This window comes from Hyperolius riggenbachi, chromosome 2 (assembly GCF_040937935.1).
Source record: "Hyperolius riggenbachi isolate aHypRig1 chromosome 2, aHypRig1.pri, whole genome shotgun sequence".
In the NCBI taxonomy this organism is placed as follows: Eukaryota; Metazoa; Chordata; class Amphibia; order Anura; family Hyperoliidae; genus Hyperolius; species Hyperolius riggenbachi.
This window is the reverse complement of record NC_090647.1, coordinates 122,576,740-122,604,341: the sequence shown is the minus strand read 5'-3', so window position 1 is coordinate 122,604,341 and position 27,602 is coordinate 122,576,740. Positions and strand designations below refer to the sequence as shown.

The 27,602-nt window shown below is 41.5% G+C and overlaps 2 long non-coding RNA genes across 3 annotated transcripts in view; one reads left to right on the top strand and one right to left on the bottom strand.

Moving 5' to 3' along the window:
* The window catches only part of LOC137544052 (uncharacterized), a 69,224-nt gene extending 53,743 nt beyond the window's left edge, over positions 1–15,481 (bottom strand). For both annotated transcript variants that reach the window (XR_011025708.1, XR_011025707.1), the window contains exons 1-2: positions 15,360–15,481; positions 1,619–1,729 (exon numbers count right to left, since the gene is read on the bottom strand). This is a non-coding gene — a long non-coding RNA (uncharacterized lncRNA). The remainder of the gene's footprint in view (positions 1–1,618; positions 1,730–15,359) is intronic.
* The window catches only part of LOC137544053 (uncharacterized), a 313,753-nt gene that overhangs the window by 234,909 nt on the left and 51,242 nt on the right, over positions 1–27,602 (top strand). The gene's annotated exons all lie outside the window — the stretch shown is intronic.

The window sequence follows — 27,602 nt, the reverse complement described above, 5'->3', positions numbered from 1 at the left end:
GGCCCAAGAAGCAGCTCTGGCTCATAAAATACATCAGACTACGCTTGTCAAAATGAGCAGCACTTATAAATCAATACTGTTCAGTCTAAAGAGCTATGTCTAAGTCTGGTGCAATAATAGGATCCAAATACAGAATTCAGTTTTTCTCTTATTCTTTTACATGACTGAGTGTCGCTAAACTACGAGTTACACATTTCCCAGCAAGCTCTTGGTGAACCAGAACTCCTAGGAGTGTGTAAGGGGCTGAACGAGACCAAAAAGCCTCCTTACTAAAATGCAAAGTAGAAGTTTTAAAACAGAAGGTATTTGCAATTATTAAGGTTGGAGTGAGCATATGAGGTCTCCCACAATGCATCACTGCTGAATATGCAAATCATCTCTTTGTTGTCCCTGATGGTAAACTCACCTCCAGAACCGCTGGAATGAAATGATGTATCAGGTTGTAAATATTACAGAGCCAAACTAAACTGTAAACATAATTTCACAAGCAGTCCACAAAGGCTGGAGGTCCACCATAAAGGCTATGTCTACCACAAGGAAGCACAAATTAATAAAGTTATTTACGCACCTAAGATTTTCAACGGCCTAAAGATCATTCATAATAGTTTCTGGTGAAGTAGCAAAAAGTTTCTGCACCGTTTTAGCCAAACAAATTATGTAGGTATAAAAAAACCGAAGTTTTTGTAGAAGTAATACCTTTTAAGGAAGAGCTGTCAGCCATACTATCTCAGAAAAAAAAAACATATAAGTAGATAAATACTTGCTCTACTTACATAAAATATGTATTGCACTGTCCACGTTTTGATTTTAGTGATTTTTTTTTCTACAGTAAAAAAAGAGAAAATCCTTTTTAGCATTTTCCATTTTAACTGTGGCTATTTTGAAGCCAGTCCTGATGTAATTTCCTCCCTTGCTCTCCTCTGCCTCATTGAGTATGCATTGCCCACCTTCCATTATTAAAAGTGCATTGACTCAGCATGAGAAATATTGGCCAAACAGATAGGAACAGAGGTGTGGGAGGGGAAAACAGGATGGAAGAGGCTTCAGCCAATCGGGCTACATTAGTTAAGTCTGAGAGGAAAGTAGAGAAGCAAAAAAAGACAACCCAGCATGCCCTGCAACTTCCTTTGTGCATACCAAATTTTGTGTGTACCAAATAAGAGTCAGGTAAACTGGGGAATGATCATTTATCAACAAGAAAAGTAATAGTGATTTTAACTTTTGGATTGCCTGGTTAGCATCCCTATTACTTGTTCACCAGATAAAAATAAAGAATTGATTTTTGATTTTATGCCCGACAGTTACACTGTAATGGCTAACTGATAAAGGTAAATGATGGAAGCTTTCAGTGAATTATTCCCCCTGTGCATATTTCCAGATGTTAGCTGAAGTAAAACACTGATGCAGGTAAATAGTAGACATGAATATGACATCTTTGTGTTTACTATTTACCTGCAGCAGTATTTTACTTCAGCTAACATCTGGAAATATGCCTGAAGAAGGGAACTAGATCCCAAAAAGCTTGCATCATTTAACTTTATCAGTTAGCCATTAAAAGGAATGACATTTACAAAACTTCACAAAAACTGCACATGAGTATCAGATCTCTGCAGCTTACCAGGAAGGATTGTTCAAATCCATTAAAAAAAAAGTCACAGCGGAAAACCGGCTACGGACTAAACAAACATTCGGCAGTGATCCACCTTGCCAGCAGTAAAGATGTCACCACCTGGAATCAATTTCAGAATGTAAATCAGGTGAGGAAAGATCTTACCATGAGGAAACACAGACTAAATAATTTATAAAGTGATATTGTAAAAAATAAGCAATTATGTGCATTACTTTATTTTCAGTACAGTTCCTCTTTAAAATATATATGTAACTTTCCGTAGAATAAGTTTGCGCTAGAATACTCAAGTACTAATGCATCAGACAGTTAGAGGAGGAAATGAGGAAAATGCTTTAATGTTACATTACATAATCACGCCCTGTACGTTTCATTGCTGTTGGCTCGAGCCCAACAAACAAAACACTTTAGAACAAACCGAGAAATAGACTATATTCTGATTAGAAGCCCTGAGATAGTATTCTGCAGAGTACAGGCTCAGAAGAAACCTTGTCAAGCCCGGATGCCAGTCTTTTGTACTACAGCTTTTTTGTAGTCTCTGCAAAATATAGTATTGCTGGGATAAAAATAAAACCACTACTGATCAGCATTTGCAGCTATGTTCAAAATGGAAACCATCAATTCCCAACCATGGGCGGTGTCATGCAGGTCATTCCTCCATACCTCATCCTTTCCAGGGCCCCGATTTAAATGGGAAAGGAGGTGCTGAGGGGAGTGGTCAATTTACATACAATCATTAGCCCTCTACATTCAAACGCCAACAACAAGGTGGAACTCTAGTACTGATAAAAACAACTTCATTGCAAGTTGTATTTGATTGCACTAATGGCGGATATTTGTTTACAAAATGGTTTGCATGCAAGAGCATTAAGTATCAGAATCAGAATCATTTATTTCACCAAGTACAAAGGAATTGTATACGGAATTAGTTTTGGCTCATACAGGTTCTGGAAGGAGGTATGGATGGTGAGAGTAAGAGGGGAAAATGTCCGAAAACTATGAGCCGAGGCTGCCATACTACGGCACCACCAGTCACACTTGGAAATCATATGTTATCCCTAAGCAGACATCGAAAAGGGGGGGGGGGGGGGGCTGCAGAGAAAGGCGAAGGTTCAGCAGTGATGGCCCAGTTCTTCATAAAAGAAACAAAGAAACCAGGGATGATGGCTGACGCTGTTGAGGATCCCAATTGCTAACATCTGGCAGTGTTGGCCAAGGAGTTCCAGTTCAAAAGGTGCACTTCTTGGTGGGTCCCGACTCCAGGGCAACATTCGGCAGGTCTGGTCAAGATAATCTGTCTGTTACAGAAGTGTCTGGCCTTGGTGGCCCTTACTTCCAGATTATCGGCTGGCATCATGGAGAAGCTGAACCAAAGGTACTAAAGTAAGTAAGTACTAAACCCTTTCACTGGCGTTTAGGTTCCCTCCAGGTTGAAAGTGTCCCTACTCTACCCACACCTGTCAGCATATAAGCAAACACTTCATGCTCTCAAACCTGAGATTCACAGTGAGGCCTGTCAGGTTCTATCATTGTACGGAACACATACATGCAGTGCCGGGCCGAAATTACGCATGAGCGTAATTACGCATCGTAATTCAATGTAAATTTACGCGTAAGCGCTACGCGTAACTTACGGTCTTACGCGTAATTATTTACGCATAAGCAGTTAAGTGGTATCGTAATTACACTGTCTACCGTAATTGCTAGGTATGCGTAATTTTACGAACAATAACGTAAAAACTCCCCTTCTCTAAGAGTAGCCAATCAGTCAACATCCTAAGCAAGCAATAGTATCTTCTCCCGCCCTTCAGTATAAGCGTACATTTTGACGCATACGAATGATATGTACGCAATAACTGTCACATTGACGGCTATTGCGTACACATCGTCCGTATGCGTCAAAAAATACGCATTAATGGGTATTACGGCACTACGCGTAACATCGTAGTGTAAGCGCCTACATTACGGTATCCTTACGCGTAACTGCGTAAGTTAACGCGTAATTACAGTGATGAACCATAGATAATTTCTTACGCCGTAACCGTAATTGCGTAATGCGTAATAGCGTAAAATTACGCGTAATGATCCGTAAGCGTAGATTTTTCCTTTACGACCAGCACTGCATACATGTGCATAAATCAGTCTTAGATCTCAAGAGAGTGACGTACTGCATTACCCACACCATTACAGTACAGTCCCGGTTATCCAGAACTCAACCAACCAGCACAAATTGCTGGCAGTACTTACAGTGGTGAAGGACAACTACTTAAGGTGGGTACACACGTCAGATAAAAGTCTTTGGAAAATGAAAGATCACAGACCAATTTTACCCCCTTCCATGTAGTATGAGAGCCATACCTACACAGTCTTTTCTATGGAGCTGAACTCCACATCAGACAGAAATCTTTGCAAGATGCTGCACACAAAGATGCTGTAGACAAAGATCAATATCTGCAAAAGATCTGTTCCTGCAAAAGATCCATTCCTGAAAAACGCATTCATAGTCTATGATATCTGCAGATCTCATACACACCTTGTTTAACAGACAATTATCTGTAGATCAGAGCCACCAGGATGGATCTTCAGATCGGCAGATAATTGTCTGATCTGCAGATGAATGTCCATTAAACAAGGTGTGTATGAGATCTGCAGATCTCATAGACTATGAATGCATTTTGCAGGAATGGATCTTTTGCAGGAACAGATCTTTTGCAGATACTGATCTGTTGCATGTGTGCAGCATCTTTGTGTGCAGCATCTTGCAAAGATTTGTATCTGAAGGGGCGTTCAGCTCCATAGAATAGACTGTGTAGAGTATGGCTCTCATACTACATGAAAGGGGGTAAAATTGGTCTGTGATCTTTCATTTTCCAAAGACTTTTATCTGACGTGTGTACGCACCTTTAGACTGTGTGTGGGCTCTGCTTTGCATAAAGACTGGGTTAAAGAGGAACTCCAGTGAAAGTAATGTAGTAAAAAAAAGTGCTTCATTTTTTACCATAATTATGTATAAATGATTTAGTCAGTGTTTGCTCATTGTAAAATCTTTCCTCTCCCAGATTCACATTCTGACATGTATTACATGGTGACATTTTTACTGTGGGCAGGTTATGTAGCTGTTTCTAGCTGTTTTGGCTGTTAGAGACAGCTGTAAACAGCTAATTCCTGTCTGTGAACATTGTTACATGGTGGCAGTTTGCCCAGAGTACCGCGGTACTCAGACCTTCTTGTGGGAGGGGTTTCAGCACAAAATCAGTCATACAGCGCCCCCTGATGGTCTGTTTGTGAAAATCATTATATTTCTCATGTAAAAGGGGGTATCAGCTACTGATTGGGATAAAGTTCAATTCTAGGTTGGAGTTTCTCTTTAAGTGGCTCCCCTAAGGTTAATATACTTTCAATTACTGCATTTTTAAATTTAACACAGAGTTCATGGTATGCATATAGAGTGGGGTATAGTACTGTATTGGCTAGGCCTATTTTTAACATTGTGTCTCAAGCAACCAGAAAACACACACTTATCCAGCATCAACCAATCCCCTTTGGTGCCAGATAACCAAGACTCTGCTGTATATAAATGGGCTGCACTGGCACAGGAGCAGGAGAGCAACAGCCTGGCTGTAGCCAGACAACAATAGCTACTGAAATATAAACACAGGGAAGGGAAGCTTATAGAATAGGGAACTTTTTCGACCTGGAGAGAACCTCAACGCTGGTGAAAGGGTTTAGTACAGAATACTCCTGTATGCAAACCATTTTGGAAGGGAATATCTTTGTTAAATGCAACCGAATACTACTTGCATTCAATTTGTTTTTTCATCATTACTTGCGTTCCAGCTTGTTGTCAGTGAGTGCAGAGGTTTGATGATTGTTTGTAGGACAAGCGTTGCTGGTGGTATATACATACATATGATTATTATTATTATAATTATTGATTTATATAGTGATAGCATCTTTGGTAGCACTGTACAACAGACTACAAGCTATAACAATAAAATCTAAAAAATACAACAATTAACCACCTGAACAGTATGCCCAACACTGTGTCGGCATGCCGCTCAAGAGGTTTTGCTGGCCTCAGGAGTCCCCCGCTATAAAACTATATATCTCTATGGATGAATAAGATGTTAGCTAGCACTAGCAGGGACGGATCTAGACCAAGTTGCGCCTGGGGCAAGGTCAGGTTTTGGCGCCTAAACTGCCATTCCCCATCCAGTTTTGGCGCCTAAAGGTCAGGTTTTGGCGCCTAAACTGCCATTCCCCATCCAAATTTTGCCGCCTTTTTAAAAATTCAACAAACTGCGCCTGGGGCAAGAGAGACGTCCCCCCTCCCCCCCCCCGATCCGTCCCTGAGCACTAGGCTAGCTAGTATAACAAAATAAAGAATAAAGCAATGAAACCGGCACTCAATAGACTGGATACAGCCGCTGGACCTTGGTTGCAATCCACTGTGCTCTAGGTTAGGTACACTTCAGTATTTCCCAGTAGAAAAGAACAGCGACCCTGGCACCAGTATGCAGTAATCCAATATTCCTTTAATCCAGCAAGTACATGCAAAACATTAGGAGCATAAAGAGGTCGGCCTCTTTATGCTCCTAATGTTTTGCATGTACTTGCTGGATTAAAGGAATATTGGATTACTGCATACTGGTGCCAGGTTCGCTGATCTTTTCTACTGGGAAATGCTAGCTAGTATAAGTGTGCACAACCCCCCGATTACCCAGGATCCCGCCGATCCACCTGCTTATACATTGCCCAGCCTGGTTCCAGTGATTAGTGCAGCCTCCCTGCACAGCTCTGGTTTTCTCTATGTGGAGGATCGGGTCTGCACATGATGTCATGACGTCGGTGACATTGGTGACGTCATGTACAATCCTCCCCATAGAGAAGACCGGAGCTGTCCGATCGCTGTAACCAGGCTGGGTAATGTATAAGCGCCTGGATCGGGGGGATCCTGGGCAACCTAACATCTTATTCATCCATAGAAACTAACAGTTTCATAGTGGGGACTCAGGCTAGCAAAACCTCCTGAGCGGCTTAACGCTCAGGAGGTTAACAATACAAGAAAATGGTGGATTACAGCTGATGCACTGAACAAATCAACTCCAGATTTTACATAAGTGTAGAAGATATGTACGCACATTATGCAGCATTGAGAGACAATGGGGAAACAAAGTCCTGGTCAATTGACCTTAGAGTCTAAGGGGTTGAGGGATAGTAGGTGATAGGTGAAGGGAAGCTGTGTATGGGAGGGTAAAGTGGTGGTCAGTGGCCAAAGTGTCCTAAGTGAGAGAGTGTGCATGCCGTAAGAGGTGGGTTTTTGCACCTAAAAATAACCTATAGCAATAATTTTACAGTCATTTATTCCATCTCGAACCTTAGATCTCACAAAGTGGCCCTCCATACAGAGGGGTTGATTTCTTAAGGTTGAAGAACTCCAAACCGCTACAGAGAATAACAGCCTTCCAACAAAACTGGGCTGGATTTTTTAGAAAATGTCTGTATAGGGAGTGGCTGGATAGTGTAGTGGTTAAGGGCTCTGCCTCTGACACAGGAGACCTGGGTTCAAATCTCGGCTCTGCCTGTTTAGTAAGCCAGCACCAATTCAGTAGGAGACCTTGGGCAAGACTCCCTAACACTGCTACTGCCTATAGAGCACGTCCTAGTGGCTGCAGCTCTGGCGCTTTGAGTCCGCCAGGAGAAAAGCGCGATATAAATGTTCTGTGTTTGTTTTGTTTGTTTGCTATTGGCTGCTAGAAGTTTACAACCCTCATTTGAGTTATAATCAGAGCATAACAGGACTGCTGAAACGTTCCTGAATTAGTACTAGGTTGTCATGTTATGATGTATAGATTTCTATAATATACTGGTGTTTGATTGCTAAAAGAGTTGATATCAATATTTGAGGTCAATATTTCATAGAATTGTTCAATTATTTTTTGCTTAGTTTTAGGTGCTAGAAAAAAGGTAGCCATGAAAACAGCACTGATTTGTATTGACAAATTTCTGCCTCTGTAATGCATGGAAATGTATTTGTCTGTAAGGCCTCTACCCCACTTGAGCGCATCGGGCAACACAGGTGGACGTGCAGTGCACGTCCCCTTTCTACATGATTTGCGCCAATGAGGTTGTGCGGGAATCATAATGCATTTGCATATTCTTGTTAGAAACCATGCCTTGTGATTCTGTGGTGGTGAATTGCAACACATAGATTGGGAAATCAGACTGTGCAGTCTATGCAATTTTAATGTTACTGCAGATTGTGTCACAAAACGTGGCCAAAATCAAAGTAGGGGAGTAAGAGACCTAAATGCTGTATGGTCTGCATGATTGGTGGCGTAACTTATGTGTCTTTTGCCTAAGTATTTTTTTCATTGAAATAAATCCTTCTTTCACATATCAGGAAGTTAGGATTGGTGTTTTGGGGGGGAGTTAGTGAATGATGGTGGTGGGAAGTGGAGGGACCATGAATTAGGGAAGTACTGTTTCCGAGGTGGAAGCCTTCGAGCAGCAGACCTTGTGGCCTTCCAAACATAATAGTGTGGTATTTGGCACTTTAAGAAGCAGAGACCCCTAGAAGAAACTAAGCTTCTGTGACCACCATGATATTTTTCTTCCACCGCTGATCATTTCCTTGAATAGACTCTAGCTGGTTTTAATTTGATTACCTTTGCAGAAATAAATGAATGTATTTCAGATATGTCCCTAAAATTTACAGTTTTTTATTTTCTCTAAAACTTCCCTTTTGGGGTGTATTGTTATGCAGAGGAACATTTTTACTTCAAAAATGCAGATATTTTCATGTGAATTTATTCTGTTTGTTAATTATTTTTACCTTACTTTGGCTGCCAAAGTAAAAGCAGGCCAAGTGAAAACCTCTCTTATAGCCTCAGACTTGTGAACTGTCAGTGTCTGACCAGAATATCATGCCCATTGTGACATCTGAGGATATGTCACATGACACCTTATAGCGACATCTCATAACTTTCTGCTGTTCTTGATCAGCAGTGTATAGTAAGGTTGCAAGCAGGTGTGCGTGGATTGCAATTTGATTTCAGTATTGAATGGCAGGGTCATTAACAAAGACCCAAAAATAAGTTAGGTGTATAACACTCTAATATAGAGGTACATTGTCTATTGCCAATTGGACGGCGTAGTGGAAAAGTACTTCAAATGTGTTTCAATAGTACTTGAAGTACCTTTAGAGTTCTTCTAAAGCATTTCCTAAATGACTGCACATAGTTATACTTATCTTTGGAAGAACATTAACCTCTCAAAAGCTACTTCAAACATGCTAAGCAAATTAAAACTTTGCAGATCTGACCAAAGTAAACTGAGATCTAATTGGTTGCTGTAAAGAAAGGGAAAATAACATAGAAGGATTATACAAAGCACAACAGAGACAAATACACCAATAAAAACCTAAATTCACAAATCCATAATTTCTGAAAAATCATATTTGACAAATATAAAAAAGCCAAACAAAATGGCTGGCCATTGAAGTAAAGTTCACTTCAGTCAGGTGGGGTGGAGGGAGAGAAATCTCAAGATATCCGCTAAACTCTGTTTTACCCAAACTTTCATGAAGATGCTCACGTGTCACTTTATTATATGTTTTAATTACCTACACAATAAAAAATGTAATTTTTAACTCTTTCTGTTCTCTGAATGAATTGATCCCTTGCTTACTTTGTTGTTCTTATCGAATCCTACAAGGCAGCTGTCCACTAGTGTTTTCTTCTTCAATATTCTTCACCTATTGTTTTGAGTACTTCTACATTACATAACTTCATATGCTTTAGGCTCCATTCAGGACAGTGGCTTAGATTCCCCCATCCCAGTCTCTAAATGTTAAACCTGTGAAGGAATCCACTGTTCATTGAGAGAAGCTTCTGGGTCTTCACATCCTGTCCACCTTAGGTCCTATTATCATGTTGGCAATGTAACTGATGGTTGCAAGGAAACAGATGTTGGGGCCATGGATCTTGCTTTTCTCACTGAGCTGGCTCTACTCATTGGTGGTACTTGGATGTTACTGTGTTCTCTGCTGCCTCATCACTGTGGAATACCAAAGTATTTCTTATATGCCCTGCTGGTAGCTCCGCCTAATCAGTCTTAACTAACTTACTATTTCACTATCATCACTCATTACTCTATTCTTTTGCACAGTGATGGAAGGTCCGTAAGACTTAGACATAAAGGACACCTGTACTGAAAGAGAAAGTAGAGGCTGGCACCTTTATTCCATTAGCTATCATGCTGGTCTTTTGCTTTAGTACTGTCTGAGTCACACTTCTAAAACAAGCACGCAGTCAGTGGAGTGAGTCAGAATACCTCCTCTGCACTTTTATTCTAGGTCAATGACTCCAAATGGATTGGAGGCAGAGGATTAGCGCTACAGACAGTCAAGTATCATTTTAAAAGGCAACAAAGATGGCAGCCTCCTTTGCGTACGTATTAGTACGCCGCCGGTGAGCTGGGCACAGGGTGAGATGAATGACAGCTCATCCTACTGCCCCTCAAATCCCTGGAGATGTTAAATATCCCCCCTCCAAATCGTAGCAATTCGAGGGGAGAAGTAGTTCAGGATCCGGTCATCGCTAGAGCCCGGAATCACCCATATGCGTCCCGCGCAGTATAACATTACTGCTATGGTGGCGCCTAGTTTCGGCACTGAGCAGCATGCGCTGAAACCACCTGCTTTGGCCTCCGTATTCTTCTCACTATAGCATTGTTGCACAAAGACCACTATCCTTTAACTCAAAGCCTCCTTGTTCAAGGCACTGTCTTCTGCAAAGCAGTGTGTATAATAACTCTGTTAGATTACTTGTTACTATCTTGGATTTACAGTAATGTATGATTACTTGTGTGGATGAGTGTCCCTTCCACGCAGCATCTGGATGTATTACATTGTCAGCATCCCAAAAAAATGTTATACTAAACGTCAAGTGTCTAGCCTGACACTAAACACACTCTGGTTATTCAAAGTCCACATTTCATGCTTGAAATAATTGTGTCTATGTCTGTGTCTGGTACAACCTTCCTTCCTGTGGTTTTCATGGTGAATTGTACCACAAGCGCTCAGTAACAGTGCAGACATAGCGCAAACCAAAGGCCGACTCCGGGTCCAGGAATTGATAGCACCTAGAATACTGCGTACTTGTGTCTTATGCAGGAGTGGTTTGTGTGGCTTGGGCTCTGCACGAAAACACGGGCTACATACAGACAAGTAAAAGGAGGAAGCAATGTTTAAATCACAACTAGCAGAAGGCAGAGCTTCTTCTTCTTCTTCCCAAATTAGAATCACAGGACGATGCTGAGTCATTGTGTGTGTGGGTAAAAGGTAACAAACTTCTTTATAAAAAGTGGCGTTCTGAACAGAGATCTTCACTTTTTTGTCCTACGCTTTTGAAGTCTGGATTGATGCTGTTTTAATGCCACATTTTTAAGTGGGAACCAGGGTCAGTCCTCTCATGGAGCAAGGTGAAACATTTGCATCAGGTGCAGAGATTACAGGGGCAGCATGTTTGTACTGTGTGTTTACGCTTACAGCATGCAGTCAGAGTAGGAGGAGAACTGAGAGGAGAGGAGCAAGAGGAAGAGGTCATCATTGAGGAAAAGCAACTTGTTGGCTGTGTGAGAAGTCTGACAGTGGCCTCAATTCACTAAGCTTGTCTCCTGTCTTTAATAACGTTTCTAGAGTTATCACCATGGTGATGAGGCATGTAGTATTTAGGAAACATTTTACCTCAGGCAAACTTATAGTTAACTCTTCTGTCTTTAAGTTAACTCTTCAATCCTTAAAGGGACTCTGACCTGTAAATAAATACAAAATCGGGGCTTTCTCCACCCCATCGTAGGTCGGGAAGTCCCTCGGCGTCCCTCTGGCTCCTCTCCCAGGGCCTGGCCAGATGGCTCCCGGCGACACTGGGCCCGAGTGTCGGGCTCCTTCTTCCTGAAAGGTGACGTCAGTCGTCACCACGCCGGCCACCTTGTGTCATCACGCCGGCCGGCGTGACAGTACTGCGCATGCGCGATTAAACCGACGGAAGAGGCTAAGATGGATAGACTGAATGGGCTTACCTAGTTAGCACGCCTAAAATACTTTTGGCGTTATAAGTAGGGTGCTAACTAGTTTAGCACCGTTTTGACAATAAGATCGCACGCAAAGTTCACAGCACGGTGCCCGTGAAATGTTGCACCGCGATGTGACTTTAATGCCACATCCGATGTGCCTATAAGGTCACCTTATAGGCGCATCGGATGCAGTGTTAAAGTCGCATCGCGGTGCGACGTGTCGCGCAAAGTTTTTTGCGCGGGACTTTTGCGCGCGAGCTGATTTTATTATGCCTAAACTGATTTTAGGTGTGAACTGGGGCTTTTCACAAGTGTGCTAACAGTTAGCACTGCTTTGCGAATCAAGCCCAATATGTGAAGCTATGAACATGCCTATACAACAGCTGAAAAAAGCAGTCATTGACAAAGGCATCTAGTGTACAAAAGTACATATGGTCAGGAGGAGATCCTTATGCCCACAGTTATTAGGTTTTACATTCACTTTTATTTTTTGAAATTCAGTGCAAGAAGTCTGATAGACCTGCATTCAACAGAACCGCAAATCACTGTACTGCACTGTTGTGTACGAAGCATAGTCTGGAAATGTGATGAGTAAACTGCCACAGAATAGGCTGGTGCTAGATGTAAATTTATATTAATAACAAGAAAAAGGAAACATGACTGATTCAAAGTACATATATTTATGAAAATAATTGATTTATAAACTAAAATTATAAATAATACTTGCACTATTTAACCTCTTGAGGACCAGAGGTGTATACCCCCTAGTGACCAGGCCATTTTTTACATTTCAGCACTTCACTACTTTAAAGGTTTATTGCTCGGTCATACAACTTCGCACCCAAATTAATGCATTTTGCCCCCTTTTCTTCTGACAAATAGAGCTTTATTTTGGTGGTATTTGATTGCTGCTGCTGCTGTCATTATTATTTTTTTTTATTAATAAAAAACCCACATTTTTCTTTATCCCCCAATTGTCCCTAGACTATTTTACATACACTACACAGTACTTATATAGACATATGGCTATGGCACGGATTAGATTGTGAGCCCTTCCGGGGGACAATTAAGTGAGAAGCCTTTACTCTGTGCAACACTTACACGTTAGATGTCAGTGCCATAAAAATATTTATATAAATAATTACCTAAATTACCTAAATAAACAGCCTGCCAGCTCCAATCGCTGGCTGGCAGACTGATCGCTAAGGTCCCCCATGCACAGTGATGGGAGATCGCGCTTGTGCAAGCGCCCATTGAATCTAGCTTCTCGCGAGATGATGCCATATGGCGCCTCAGAGGAACAACAGCGTTAGGCAGTCGGCAAGAGGTTAAAGGACTACTTCAGCAAAAAAAAAAAAGCAGTTAAAATCTGACAAAATTGACAGGTTTTGGACTAGTCCACCTCCTCATGAGGGGATTCTCACGGTTTTCTTTGTTTTCAAAAACATTTCCTGAATGCCAGTTTAACTGCCAAAATAGTAAGATACCAGCCAGCCTCCCTACTCGCTCACACACTATTTTGTCAGGAAGACTTAGCAACTGCCATTCAATAAATGCTTTTGAAAACAAAATAAATCCCTGAGAATTCTAGTTCAAATCCTTTCAGTTCCTTTCAGATTTTTACTACTTACTTTTTTTCACAGGCGTGGTCCTTTAAAAAGAATATTTACTCTAAGCCACACATTAGCTATGTATGTATTTGCACAGCATGGCTAGATGTCCTGATTGTACAGAGTTTTGAATGTCTTGTGTATCCATCCTCCCCACTATTTGTTTTCAACAAAGATATATGATTTGCTGGGTAGTGTATGTCTGCAGATGCCACATGTCCCAGCTGACGCAACAGTGGAACGAGCAGGAAATTTTAGGTTAGCTTTTCCTTCCATTGCATGTTATGACTGCGTCAGACTGCAGACGTTCATCCTAATCCCTTTCAGGATGATGCAACTTGTGTGTGAAATATCTGCGACATGACTTCAGTGTTAAATCTGGCTGAGGAGTCCTGGCATAAGGTGTTCCTTTACCATATGGAAAGGCAAGAAGAATGCTGGTGGAGATCTGTCCAAAGAGTTATTAGCTGGCAAGAGAAACCTCTGAGGATTTTTTTTTTTGTTTTGAAATGAGGCAGTGCATTGAATCATATGGCATTAGAATTTGTATGTAGAGTGCCAGAGCTGATAATTATGTGCGCACAACGGGGAGAGAACATTGGTTTCAGGTCCCACAGGCGTGACCTGTGAACTGACAGACGCAATTTCTTGACCATCAGCAGCTGTCTTTGTGTCCTTTTTCAGAGTCAGATTGCCGTATGTGGGAAAAGTGAAGGAATTATGCAGTTGGGTCTGATATGTAGCTCTTGTGTAGTTAGCTGGAGGCTTTGATGCCATGGGAGTATTGTTCTTCTTGGACCAGGTTTATTTTTCTCTTCCAAATGCTCTGCCAAGTGTATTGCAGTTTTCCTGTTTGTGAAAAACAGAACAAGACAGAATAATACTTGTCTCATGTTGATCCCTCACCCGAGTGGAGGTGGTCTACTGCCACTGCCAACTTGGATTCACTTAGTAGGAGGCAACCAAATGTAACTGTTTGTTTTCTCAGTTAGTCTTTATGGGAAATAAAGCATCAACAATGAACCTAAAATCTAAAAAGCCTTTCTCAGATAAAGCTGAACGGCAAAGCTATGCACGGCACCCATAACCTTGTGAAGTGGCTTTCTCATGCCATGCAGAATATGTTCTACTTCTCAGGTATAATGCATGCCATGGCTGGGGCTTTTACATAAATCTGCAAGTGACCATCCAGAAGTGGCCATATAAAAATTCCCACAAGTACAGCATCCATAGTCTGTATCAGCATATTAGTTGCCATTTAAATGAATAGGAAGTGAACAGTTGGCTAGTTTTCTTTAGGGTGCGTACTAGCAGAGCTGTGCCAGGTATGGGAGTCGGCAAATAGTCACATTTTTTAAAGATGCAGAAGAATAGCTGCATGGATTGACAGGGTCAGTTTCATATTGCCAGATAATAGGTAGGTGATTTTGACTGCCCCAATCCTGCATAGCTAACGGTAGCACCCAAGTTGTCATTCTCCGGACTGTCCAGATAATGGTAGGTTCATAATAGGCCTGCTGTTGAATGTTTTTTGGCTCGGGTCACAGATACCATATATCCTTTCCAGTCCTTGGTCTTCGGCACTCCTCGGGCAGCCTTAAAAACTACTCACGCCCACAAGTAAAACTACTCACGCCCAGTCGCCCACGAATAATTCTGAAGACAAGTGCATCTGTATCGTGAACCCGGATATGTGCAGTTCGGATGCGCTCATCTTTGGAACTAGTAACAAGTGTTCTGAAGGCTACCTGAGGAGTGCTGAATAGTTATTCGACCTAGGAAGTTGTATAACTTCAACCTGGGACAGCACAGGAACAATGGGATGGACAGAGGATCGGGAGGGCTCTATGATATCCAGAGCCTTCCCTCTACATAGAGATGTGTTAAACCGAATTGAGTTTCCACACTTCCCTTAAGATTCCCTTTAAGCACAACATTTTTACTTTAGAAAACCATACATATTTATAAGTAGCAAAAAAGTTTCTGTACCGTGTTAGCCAAACAAATTATATAGGTAGAAAAAAACGTTTTGTAAAAAACAGTACCTTTTAATGGCTAACTGATAGAGTTAAATGATGCAAGCTTTCTGGGATCTAGTGCCCTTCTTCAGGCATATTTCCAGATGTTAGCTGAAGTGAAACACTGATGCAGGTAAATAATAAACACGAAGATGACAGTTGTGCTGGTTACTGTTTATCTGTTAGGTGTCAGGTGACCAGCAGGCTGGAGCCAGTGAGTTAGTGCAACCATACATGAAATCCAGCAGGTTTCTGAAGATCACGAAGCCAAATCAATCATGTTACATAAGGAGTCATGAATCCTGTTCCACAATTTAAACCTTCTGTTAATGTCTTGAACATTTTCATAAATTTGTACTCAGAAATTTTTTCTTGATTGTTCATTTTTGAAGTAACCCTTAAGAACAAGTTCCATATCTTCCTCGGTGTCTTTAATTTTGGGTTGTAGGTTACCACAATTGGGATTCTGTTGTTTTCAGTCTTTTGGGTGTACTTCAACAGTTCCTCTCTTGATTTTAAAGTTGCTCTGTGTATTTGATCATCAACGATTTGTGGATGACATCCCTGATCTATGAATATATTACGTAGTGACATATGTTGTCTGTCTCTGTCCTCTGAATTAGAACATATTCGGTTATACCTCAGAGCCTGGCTATAAACAATAGATTTTTTGGTGTGTTCCAGGTGGAAACTCTTCCATTTCAGGTAAATATGCCGGTCAGTTGGTTTACGGTATATGGATGTTTGTAAAATTCTATCTTGTATATAAATTGTGGTATCAAGGAAACTGACATGGGATGTTCAAAATCTGAGCGTTAACTTGATGTTCTTGTGGTACTCTGAGAAGTTTTTGTGGAATCTAATTAATTCTTCCTGCGGTGCTGTCCAGATTAATAGGATATTGTCTATAAATCAAAAGTAAGCCCATGGTTTAATTTCACAAGTTGAAAGGAAGTTATCCTCTAACCTGGCCATAAATAAATTTGCATACTGGGGTGACATCCTACTTCCCATAGCACTGCCCATCTACTGTCTGTAGATATATTTAATTCCCAAATGAAAAATAGTTGTGAGTTAGTGTCAAAAAACCTAAGCGTTTCTTGCCTTTTTCATGATTGCTAACTCGGTAAAGGACCAGCCTTTAAAGCGTTGCTATCATATAAATCCACCATAGCGGGGTCTGAACCCTCTATTACAGTAATTATAGATTGACGGTATACCTTGAAATAAATCAGAGCACTCAGTATAGGATTTTATATAAAAAATTGTATTTGCTTATCATACAGCATATATACAAAATACGAAAAGTTCCAAGTAGTGTTTCCTTCTAACAGTATTCCACCTCATCAAGGCTTTAGAGCCAAGCAATTATCAATCTTCTAATACATTCAAAAAAGAATATAACAGTTGTGTTATGTAGAGTAAGATCAAAAGTAGTTTCATCTGTATCAATGGCTGTCTATCTAGTAGCAGTGTAAAATTTGTAGTAATCTTCTTAAAGAAATAGCATAAAAAATAATTACTAAAAAAATTTCTTGCTAACATCTTAACAGAACTTAATGCCGAAAAAATAATAAGGTAGATCACCAGAATATTAAGCATATTACCCCTTCTCTGTCATCTCTTCAGCATCTAGAACCACTTGTGGGAAGGTAGCTTCTGCCTCGTGTGTCTTCACAGGACATTGGTAGGCTTGTGCAAACTATGAGCTTTCAGCTCCTACTTTTATAGGGATTGGATGCAATATGGCTGCCTAATCTGAACTTTCCCTAATTCCCAGGTTCTGAATGGCTGAAATTTCCATGCGTCAATGCTTTATCATGTTTTGAATACCTAAATCATAATAATATTGTTTATAAATTCTGATTAGGTAATTTCTGATGCATTTAAATAAAAATGGACGTCACCAGTCATCTTGTCTGCTGGTTGACTTTTTTGACCCAGACATTGCACTTCCAAACAGCATTTCTGATAATGTGTCCTTCTGCTAATTAGTTTGGAATGTGTCTTTCCTTTCCCAGAATTAAGATTGGTCAGGTTGACACTGTAACCAGACCTGTGAGAGTCTTCAGCAATTTAAAGCTTATTGAAACATACAGGGCTTCTAATATACTTATTTAAATATAAAGCTTCTTAAAACAATTAATCATGTAAGATATAATGGCACATTAAAATTTAATAATATAAAATCATGTTCTATATATTTGCCTTTCTTAAGAAGATATAAATATAATATTTTCAACCGGCAGATGTCAGTATTTCATCATGTAAATATCAAGCTGTATTGATAATATTAATTATAAGACTATGAAACCGCCAGGTGGCATAATTGTCCTGAATACGGGACAATAGGAAAAACGTATTGACATTCCAGAATTTTTGATGACACCTCCTAACCCAAACATTCATGTGGAACGTTTCTAATGTGTTTTGAATTTTTCACTGCAGAATCCATCATTTAAATGTATTTCAAAGTATTAAATTATATTATATAGGGTTTAACAATAATTATCGTATTACTTTCTTTAGAAGGACTGTATTGATTATTAATATTTATGTGTAATAATTTAGAAAATGTATATATATGATTGCTGCAGTAATGTGAATTTTAAACTTGTTTCTGTGAGGCTTGGTGGTGTATTCTCCACAGTCAGCATGCAACGCATGAGCTGGCGTGGAGGAGGTACACACACTAGCACCAGGAAACAGGCTATCCCTAGTATAGTGGAGGGGAGGACTGACTCCAATAGGAGATTGTGGCGCACAGAGCCGGTGCAGATCTGACAGCCACAAACAATGCTTTCGTTATAACGTCTCAGCGCAAAGTAGCGCTGAGCGCACAAACCAGAACTGAGGAGATCAGGACAGGTAGACAGAATGAACGCTTGCTAGCTAGCGGCTACTTAGCGACAGCAAGCGTCCAAAACCAGACAGACTGGAATGAGGCAGCCAATGCGATGCGGCGATGGCGTGCTTCACAAAGACAGGACAGGACAGTCAGAAAATAGCAGGATTAAGATAGATGAACGTAACACAGATAAATATACAATAAGTATGTTTTCCTAGCGTATTACAATTACAGCTATCAATGAAACTATTTGTAACGTCTGACTAACATATGTATATATCGGCAATGAACCGATATATGACATAAGCAGGAACGCTGACTAGGAATGGAGTAACACAGGGAACAGGACTCAGAAGGATTCGCTATCTCTTCGCAGAGATGAACGCAATCCACAAACGGTAACAGAACAGGATTCAGAAGGATTCGTTATCTCTTCGCAGAGATGAACGCAATCCACAAACAGTAACAGAACAGGATTCAGAAGGATTCGTTATCTCTTCGCAGAGATGAACGCAATCCACAAACGGTAACAGAACAGGATTCAGAAGGATTCGTTATCTCTTCGCAGAGATGAACGCAATCCACAAACAGTAACAGGAGCAGGGTAACTACCTCAGCACGGGTGGTCACGGTACGCGCAACCTACCAAAACGTGCTGGAAAGCTGACTAACTGCACACAGGATATAAACAGTTCGTGTACGTATACATCAGCGACACTGATGTATCAACGTAACACAAATACAAGGAAAATAATAAACGTGCTGGTATGCATATATATTGGCAATGAACCCAATATATGATGCAAAGACCAGCAAAGTATCTTTATAACAAGAAACACGATCGGGGGCTAAAGCGACAGCAAGGCAGGCTTAAGCTGAAGCTATGAAAAACCCAAGGAAACCCTGCAGGAAGCAGATCTTTATACTGAGGTCATCCAATGGGAGCAGACATGCAGATTCCCACACAGGTGAATGATAATCAGTCACAAGCTGACAGCAGGGAAAGACAGACAAAGCTATGCAGCTTGCATGGAAATAGATCAGAACTGCCTGAGCTGCAGCACTACTGCTTCCAGCAATAGCTGCTGCAGCAGCGATCATTACAGTTTCTTTCCAGTCTTCACACAGTATCTACAACCGTGACATTTCAAAGATGCTTCTAGCATAACAAGAATGTTTTAGTTTCTGTAACTGAAATAATCTTATAACTATCACAGCCTGGAATATGCTGAGATGTCTCAGAGGAATATTTTAAAAAGTACTCTAACTTTACAGTTCACAATAAAAGTTTGCATAGAACATTCAAACTTAAAACATACACATATGACAGCTTTTCCTGCATAAATAAACCGCTAGAATTCTGACATTAGTATATACCTGATAAGTTGTAGTGTGGGCTCTGTTGGTAAATCATTAAGCTGAAGGAAATGTTGGCAAGCTGCAATACTGTCCTCGTGTGGAATGTTGGTATAAAGGGATTCAACTTTCCATTGTAGCCAGGATAGAACGCTCTAGGATCGGACCAATGGCAGTCAATTTGTTAAGAAGGTCAGAGGTGTCCTGGATGTAGCTGGCTGTATTCCTTACCATGGGTTTAAGAATGTTTTCAAGTAAAAAATCACAGGCAGCGCTACTGTTTAGGAATTCAAGGTAAACAAGCTAAATACATTTATTAGATAAAAACAGCTTGAGGCTGAAAACCTTTAACAAGCTTCTAAATAAAATGCTAATAGCACAGATCGGTATATGAACCAGTTAAAATAGTATATGTACATATACTGTGAACAACAATATTACTTGATGAGCTTGGACAGATGAAACATCTGAAACTGAAACTGGGGGAATCCCAGATGATGACTTTGTCAGATGAACCCCTTAGGGGTCTGGTCTGGTTCAAGTATCGGGGAGCTTCTGACATAAGATAATGGTACTTCTTCCGTGAAAAATAGGATTTAGGTTTAACACATCCTAGAGTGGAATAGCATAACGTTCCTTCTATTCAGCAGTATAGACGTGAAAACTGAAACAGTCTCACCCGTCTTGCGGTGACTTGCATTTGTTTGTAGTGCTTAAAACTGAATCTTCGTGGGAGCCGCTCAACCCTACTTGCCCCGGCCGGTGACACAGTAGGAGAGACTAGACGGAGGTGTCACGTCGGGCAAGCGTGCCCGGCTCCCCTGTGGTTGATGTTAGTCCTGGGGTGGCAGCGGCAAGCAGCTGGCCGGACTTCCGTGTTCAGACTTGATAGAAACAGCCGCGCGGCTCCAGCTCATCCAGTTCCCCACTGGTGTGACGTCACAAGAACAGCCTCCGCTGACGTTTCGGAGGGAACGCCCCCCTTTTTCAAAGCTTGGCTGCTAGGGGAATCTGGAACTGGCTATTTATATCCCATAGGATATTATCAGTTTTGCTCAAATGCATATAGTTCTAGATCCTTATTGAGACCGTGTGGAATAAGAGAATTAAGGTTAAAGATCCACATTGTTTCTTTACGAGACATTTCCAGCAAGTAGTCTCCTCCTCTCCATGGTTTTTTAACCTGCTCCAATGCACAAAACTTAGTTCCTTTAAAGGAACAACCATGTTTCAGCTTATAATGTTCTGACAATGGATGTTTCTTGCAACCTTTTTTAATATTTGTGCAATGTTTTCTACCCAAACACATATCTTTTCTGTTAGTGTCCCCAAACCAGAGATGATAGGATGACCTGGATTTCCTTTTTTGTGTATTTTTGGTAATATGTAGAAGGTGCCTATTTTAGGATTAGCTGGTATTAATGTAAGTATAGTAGATGATTTTGAGGAAAGATCATTAAGCATATTTTTCAATTCCCTTGAGTATTGCAGCGTTGGGTTTGTTTCTAGTCTTTTGTAGTAGGTGTTGTTGGAGAGCTGTCTGTTTGATTCTTTAATATAGCTGGATTTATCCAAAATCACTACAGCACCTCCTTTGTCGGCTGGTTTAATTACTATGTTCTCATTGCTTTTAAGGCCCAGTATTGCTTTCCTTTCTTGAGTATTGAGGTTGTAATGTGTCTGTTTTTGTTTGTCCAGTATCTCTAATTTGATTATTTTTCTGAAGTTGTCAATATACTCTTCTAATTTCTTGTTCCGCCCTGATTTTGGTGTCCAGGTACTGCTCTTTTTGGTTTTGCTATTTGCAGGTTCAGTATCTTCAAATGATGAATAATTAGGTCTGTTGTGAAAAAATTCCTTTAGCCTTATCCTCCGAAAAAATTCTTCCATGTCACTACAAAATTTTATTTCATCAAATCTTTTGGTGGGGCAAAAAGTGAGTCCTTTAGATAGAACAGCTAATTCAGTCTTGCTTGGGTTATAGCTGGACAAGTTAACCACAGGTAAAACATTGGCAGTTTTAGGCTCTGAATGGGGTACACTTGTATTGTTATCTAGAATGATGTTTTCAGCTTTGAGTCTAAGGCTGTGGAGTTTCTTTTTCTTGTTTTGGATTAAACGGTGCTGTACATGTTTATTGATATTTGCAACGATGATGCTCCTGACTTGCATTTTGGGCCTATAGGGCTTTTTGCTATTAATTATTCACCTAGCAACCTTACCTCTGAAGAAGCAGGTGTAGATCCATGAAACAAGGTGTTTACACAATTTTGGATGATTTGGGATTGTTGAATGTTTATTGTGTTGTATAGGTTGGATATCATTTATTGGATCAATGTTTTTAAAATATGAACTTGTTAGTACTGTATTCCGGAATGATAATACTATTGCTAGGTTTACAGTGTAAAAAGGAAATAAATATGGCAGCCTCCATATCCCTCTTGCTTCTGTTGTCCTTTAAGGTGAATATAACCTTACGCTTCAAACAAGTTATCCCATTCAGTACTGAAATGTGAAATGCCTGAACTGAGATCACCTGCCTTTATAGGATCTAAACCCAGTGTAACTATTTTTAAATAGGTCTCCTGCGCTATATAACACACACTTGGGATATAAATATTACCAGTCCCAATCATTGCTCATCTGCACGTTAAACGATTTACTGTAAGCTGTTTAGTTCTTGTAAGGAGATCTATGCTCTGTTTTTTTAAATATATTTTATAGGTTTACACCTTTGAAATGGGATATGTCTGTTGTTCAAGCTTCTCAGGAAAAAGAAGAACCAGACTTGCAGTATAAATGCTATTTACAGTGCAGAGTTCTTGTAAAAAGAAAACTACACCTCATTTATTGCCTGTGCACTCTGGAGTGATGCTCCTGCTCGGCACTGACATGCCCAGACTCTACACTTTTATAAATTTGAAAACTCCTACCCATCCTTTTCACAATGATTATACAATTTCCAGCAAAGAGGAAAATGTAGAGTATACTGTGTCATTTCCAGGCAATACAAAAATACTCAAACTATCACTTTGTTTAGTGATTTACAGGTCTGGAGGAGGAGTGGGTCTGCTTCTCTCCGCACCCTGCACCTTCCGGGTCCTATCACCGCCCCCTTCCCTGCACTTCTCATCCTTCGAGGCCCATGTAATCCGCCTGTACCAACCTCTCCCAGCCATCATTGCGGTCCTATATCACCCCCCATCTGCTCCAACTTCACTCTTCCTGGACAACCTGGCCTCCTGGCTCCCCCACATCCTGTCATCTGACCTCCCCACCATCATACTCGGGGATTTCAACTTACCTATCGATGAGCCTATCTCCACTGCTGCCAAGCAGCTACTCTCCCTCACCAAATCCCTTGGTCTCTCTCAGCACACAAATTCCACCACCCACCGCGCTGGTCATACTCTTGACCTCATATTCTCAAAGTCCACCTCCCTCAGCAACCTGGACATCGCACCTTTCCCTATCTCTGACCATCACCTCCTCACATTCACTATCTCCCCACCAACAACTTCTCTCCCCACCCCTCAGCCTGGTCGATGGCAGAGAGACCTACGTAATCTCAGCCCAAATGTCCTAGCAAGTCCCCTTCTCTCCCTCTCCTCCCACCTACCCACCCTAACATGCCCCAATGAAGCGGCTGCACAATATAACCTTGCCCTCTCATCTGCTTTAGATCAAGCTGCCCCCTCAATCTTCCGCCCTATCAAGCCCCCCAACCCCCAACCCTGGCACAACACCCACACACGTAACCTCAGGAAAGAAACTCGAGCAGCCGAACGGAAATGGAGGAAATCACATCTCAATGCTGACTTCCTAGATTACAAGGCCAAACTGTTACTCTTCCACACTGCCCTCTCCGAGGCTAAACAAAGGTACTTTGCAGCACTGATTGTAACCCAAGCTTCCAACCCTCGACAGCTTTTTGCTACCTTCAATTCCCTCCTCAACCCCACTCCTCCCCCTCCCAGCTCCTCCCTCTCAGCCAATGACCTTGCCAACCACTTCACCACTAAAATTGCAACAATACGCAATGAAATTTCCCTCCTCCATCCCTCCCTTACCAATGCGTCTCAGGTTGTCCCCTTGCCTTCCCTCCCAGCGGCTCCCTTGTCTCATCCACCCCTCGCCTCTTTTGCTCCTGCCACCATTGATGAAGTCAGCCTGCTGCTAGTGGCTTCCCCCCCCACATCCTCTCCCTGTGATCCGGTACCCGCGAATACTCTTCGTCCCCACTTCTCTGACCTGGCCCCAGTCCTCACCTCCTTGTTCAATCTCTCCCTTTCCACAGGCATCTTCCCCAAAGCATTCAAACAGGCCACTGTGCTTCCCCTGCTGAAAAAACCCTCACTCGACCCATCCCTACCCTCAAACTACCGCCCAATCTCCCTCCTTCCCTATGCTTCTAAACTCCTCGAACGCCTAGTCCACCAGCGCATTACCCAATACATCAACACCAATGCCCTACTTGACCCCCTACAGTCTGGATTCCGACCTGCGCACTCAACTGAAACAGCCCTCGCCAAGGTGGTCAACGACCTTACCCTTGCCAAGGCCAAAGGCAGTTATTCCATCCTGCTCCTCCTTGACCTCTCTGCAGCATTTGACACTGTTGACCACTCCCTCCTCCTCCAATCACTACAGTCCATGGGCATCCATGGGCTTGCCTTGGCCTGGATCTCCTCCTACCTATCCAATCGCTCCTTCACCACTTCCTTCAATGGCTCCTCCTCAACTCCTGCCCCCCTTTCAGTTGGGGTCCCCCAGGGCTCTGTCCTAGGCCCCCTTCTTTTCTCCATATACACTTCCTCAATTGGCAAGCTTATCTCCTCCCTGGGCTTCAATTACCACCTTTATGCAGATGACACTCAGATTTACCTCCATACCCCCGATCTCTCAGCCACCACCATAAACAAGGTCTCCTCGTGTCTCTCAGCAATTTCCTCCTGGATGTCAGCTAGGTTCCTAAAGCTTAACCTAGACAAAACTGAGCTCTTGATCCTTCCACCCCATGCTGCTGCACCCATCCCAGGTTTCCACCTCACAATCGACAACACAACCATTCTCCCTACCTCCCAGGCCCGCTGCCTGGGTGTCACCTTGGACTCTGACCTCTCCTTCATCCCACACATCCAAAACATCACAAGAGCCTGCAATTTCCACCTCCGTAATATCTCCAAGATCCGCCCATTCTTAACCCCGGACACGACCAAACTGCTCATCCATGCCCTCATCATCTCCCGCCTTGATTACTGTAACTCACTCCTTTCTGGCCTCCCCCTGAAACGCACTGCCCCCCTTCAATCAGTGATGAACGCGGCTGCAAGACTCATCCATTCTTCGCACCGCTCTGCATCCACATCTCCCCTTTGTGAATCCCTGCACTGGCTCCCTATCCGTCTCAGGATAAGTTTCAAGATTCTATGCCTGGCGTATAAATCTGTGCACAAAACATGCCCTACCTACATCTCACAGCTTGTTCACAAGTATACACCAGGTCGCCCCCTCCGTTCCTCCAACGACCTTCGCCTCACCACCCCGCGCATTTCACACTCCCATGCCCGCCTGCAGGATTTCTCAAGAGCTGCCCCCACCCTCTGGAATGCCCTTCCACCACCCATCAGACTTGCTCCCTCTTTCAACACATTCAAGCAAGCCCTCAAAACCCACCTCTTTATGATGGCCTACCCACCTCCTACCACACAGTAACTCTCTAAGGAATATTTAACAGCCCCACCTAGTGTTTCCACCCCTCCCTTTAGATTGTAAGCCTCTGGCAGGGTCCTCCACTCCCTAGTGTAATCTACAGGATCATGTGCTCCTGTCCTATGACAGCCTGTACTTGTATTACTGGGCCTACCTAACCAGCCCATATTGCATGATCATGTATTTTGTACAATTTGTATGTATAACTTTGTTCTATGTGTATAACCCTATGTATGTCATCCTTGTATCATTGTATATATTTATTGTCCAGCGCTGCGTAATATGTTGGCGCTTTATAAATACAATAAATAATAATAATAAATAATAATAATAATAATAATTCCACAGGTTCCCTTTTATAAATTGTATCATTCGCTTGAAACAGTCCACTTCTGTGTTTCAACACTTTGAAGCCACAGAAGTAAGTCCACAAAGAATATCCTGATCAGTGATGTATATATGTTAATTAACTCTTGGGAGTGGCCAAGAAAATGATACAACACTTATAGGGTGGACCACCCAATTGGAGAGAGGAATGAACCTTTTAAAGAGGAACTGTTGTGTAAATAGCATAATTCGTAAATTGTATGTTTTTTTTTTTTTTGCATCATTCATTTATAAATTAGTTAGTCAGTGTTTGCCCATTGTAAAATCTTTCCTCAACCTGACTTACGGAATTAGGAAATTTGTGTGCCTGTGGCTATTGCACTATTTGTGCGCTCCATAGGCGATAATGTAAAATATTGACTATTGGGCGCCAAAAGATGAAATTTGGGCGCCCAATACTGTAAATAGCTGGCACCCGGCTCGTTCAAGCGATTTTTTTGTTTGTTTTCAGAATAAGTGTTTTAAAAAATATTGTTTTAAAATTTGTTATTTTATTTTACATTTAATTTTATTGTTTTGAAATTCGTATTGAGGGTTTTAAGGTTAGGCGTCAGGAAGGAGGTTTTAGAGTTATGCGTCATGAAGAGGGTTTTAGAGTTAGGCACCACCGGGGGGGGGGGGGGCTTAGGGTATCTTAATGATAATTACTTTTATATGAAGCTTTTTGGAGGAACGTTAATTTCCACAAGCCGCCTGATCGCAACTTTATGGATTACCTAAATGTGTTGATAGTGTCCTGAAGAAGCAATCAGGCTGTATTTGCCAGTCAGCTGCAGTATTTTATGTGTTTTATATCCAAAGAAGGCAAGGACAGGCACCATCCATATTGAAGTGAGTGACTTATTTACATTAACACAAAAAACTTCTAATGGCCATTTCAAAGGAGATGGGCGCAGGGGCACAAGTTGTTTTAGTTTTGTTTTGTGTCATGGAGATGCTTGGTCACATGGGGTTCGGACCAAACTGGTGTGAGAAACGATATGACCAAGGTGCTAGTACAAATAAACTACAATACTGTGATTGTCCTTGCCTTCTTTTTATGCACATTGTACTTCTCTTTCCCCTTGGATTCTACATATGGAACACATCGAGTAGGGCTTCCCACAGCCCAGAGAGGCAGTGGAGAGAAATTGTACCTTTTATTTTACTCACTCTTTACTCACTTACTGTTATATTTTGGAATGCTGCATAGACAATTGTTTTCCTCTTGTTGTAACACACACACACGCACACACACACACACACACACACACCCAGACACACCCAGACACACACACACACACACACACACACACGCACACACACACCCAGAGACACACACACACACACACCTAGACACACACACACACACACACACACACAGACACACACACACGCACACACACCCAGAGACACACACACACACACACACACACACACACACACACACACACACACACACACACACACACACACACACACACACTCTCTCTCTCTCTCTCACACACAATTATTTTATATATACTTGTCCTGGTCATGGAATAATGGTAAAATTGGTTGATTCCTGATTGTTGCTTTAGTAACGTGGCTTTTTAAATATGTATGCCATGAGGGTATATATTACGATTATTTTTTCATCAATAGTGTACAAAGAGAAATCAATAAACACAAAACAGAAAAACACACCTCTATTACCAAATGCAATATTGTCACCATACATTGTGCTAGGAACATAATGTAAATGTTGTAATAACCAGGATGGATAAGCAAATATAATGTGTGGGTTTAACTTATAGTTAGCACTGTAAAGCTAAAATGAATGTAAATATTGTGTTTTTTCTATTTTTTTTACCTTAAATTCCTTTTAAAATGCATGTCCTGAAAAAAAACAATATATAGACCATTTAGGTGTGATAAATAGTAATAAAGTTATTCACGAATTAATGGAAGCAGCGCTGATATGTGAAAATTGCTCTCATCCTGAAGTG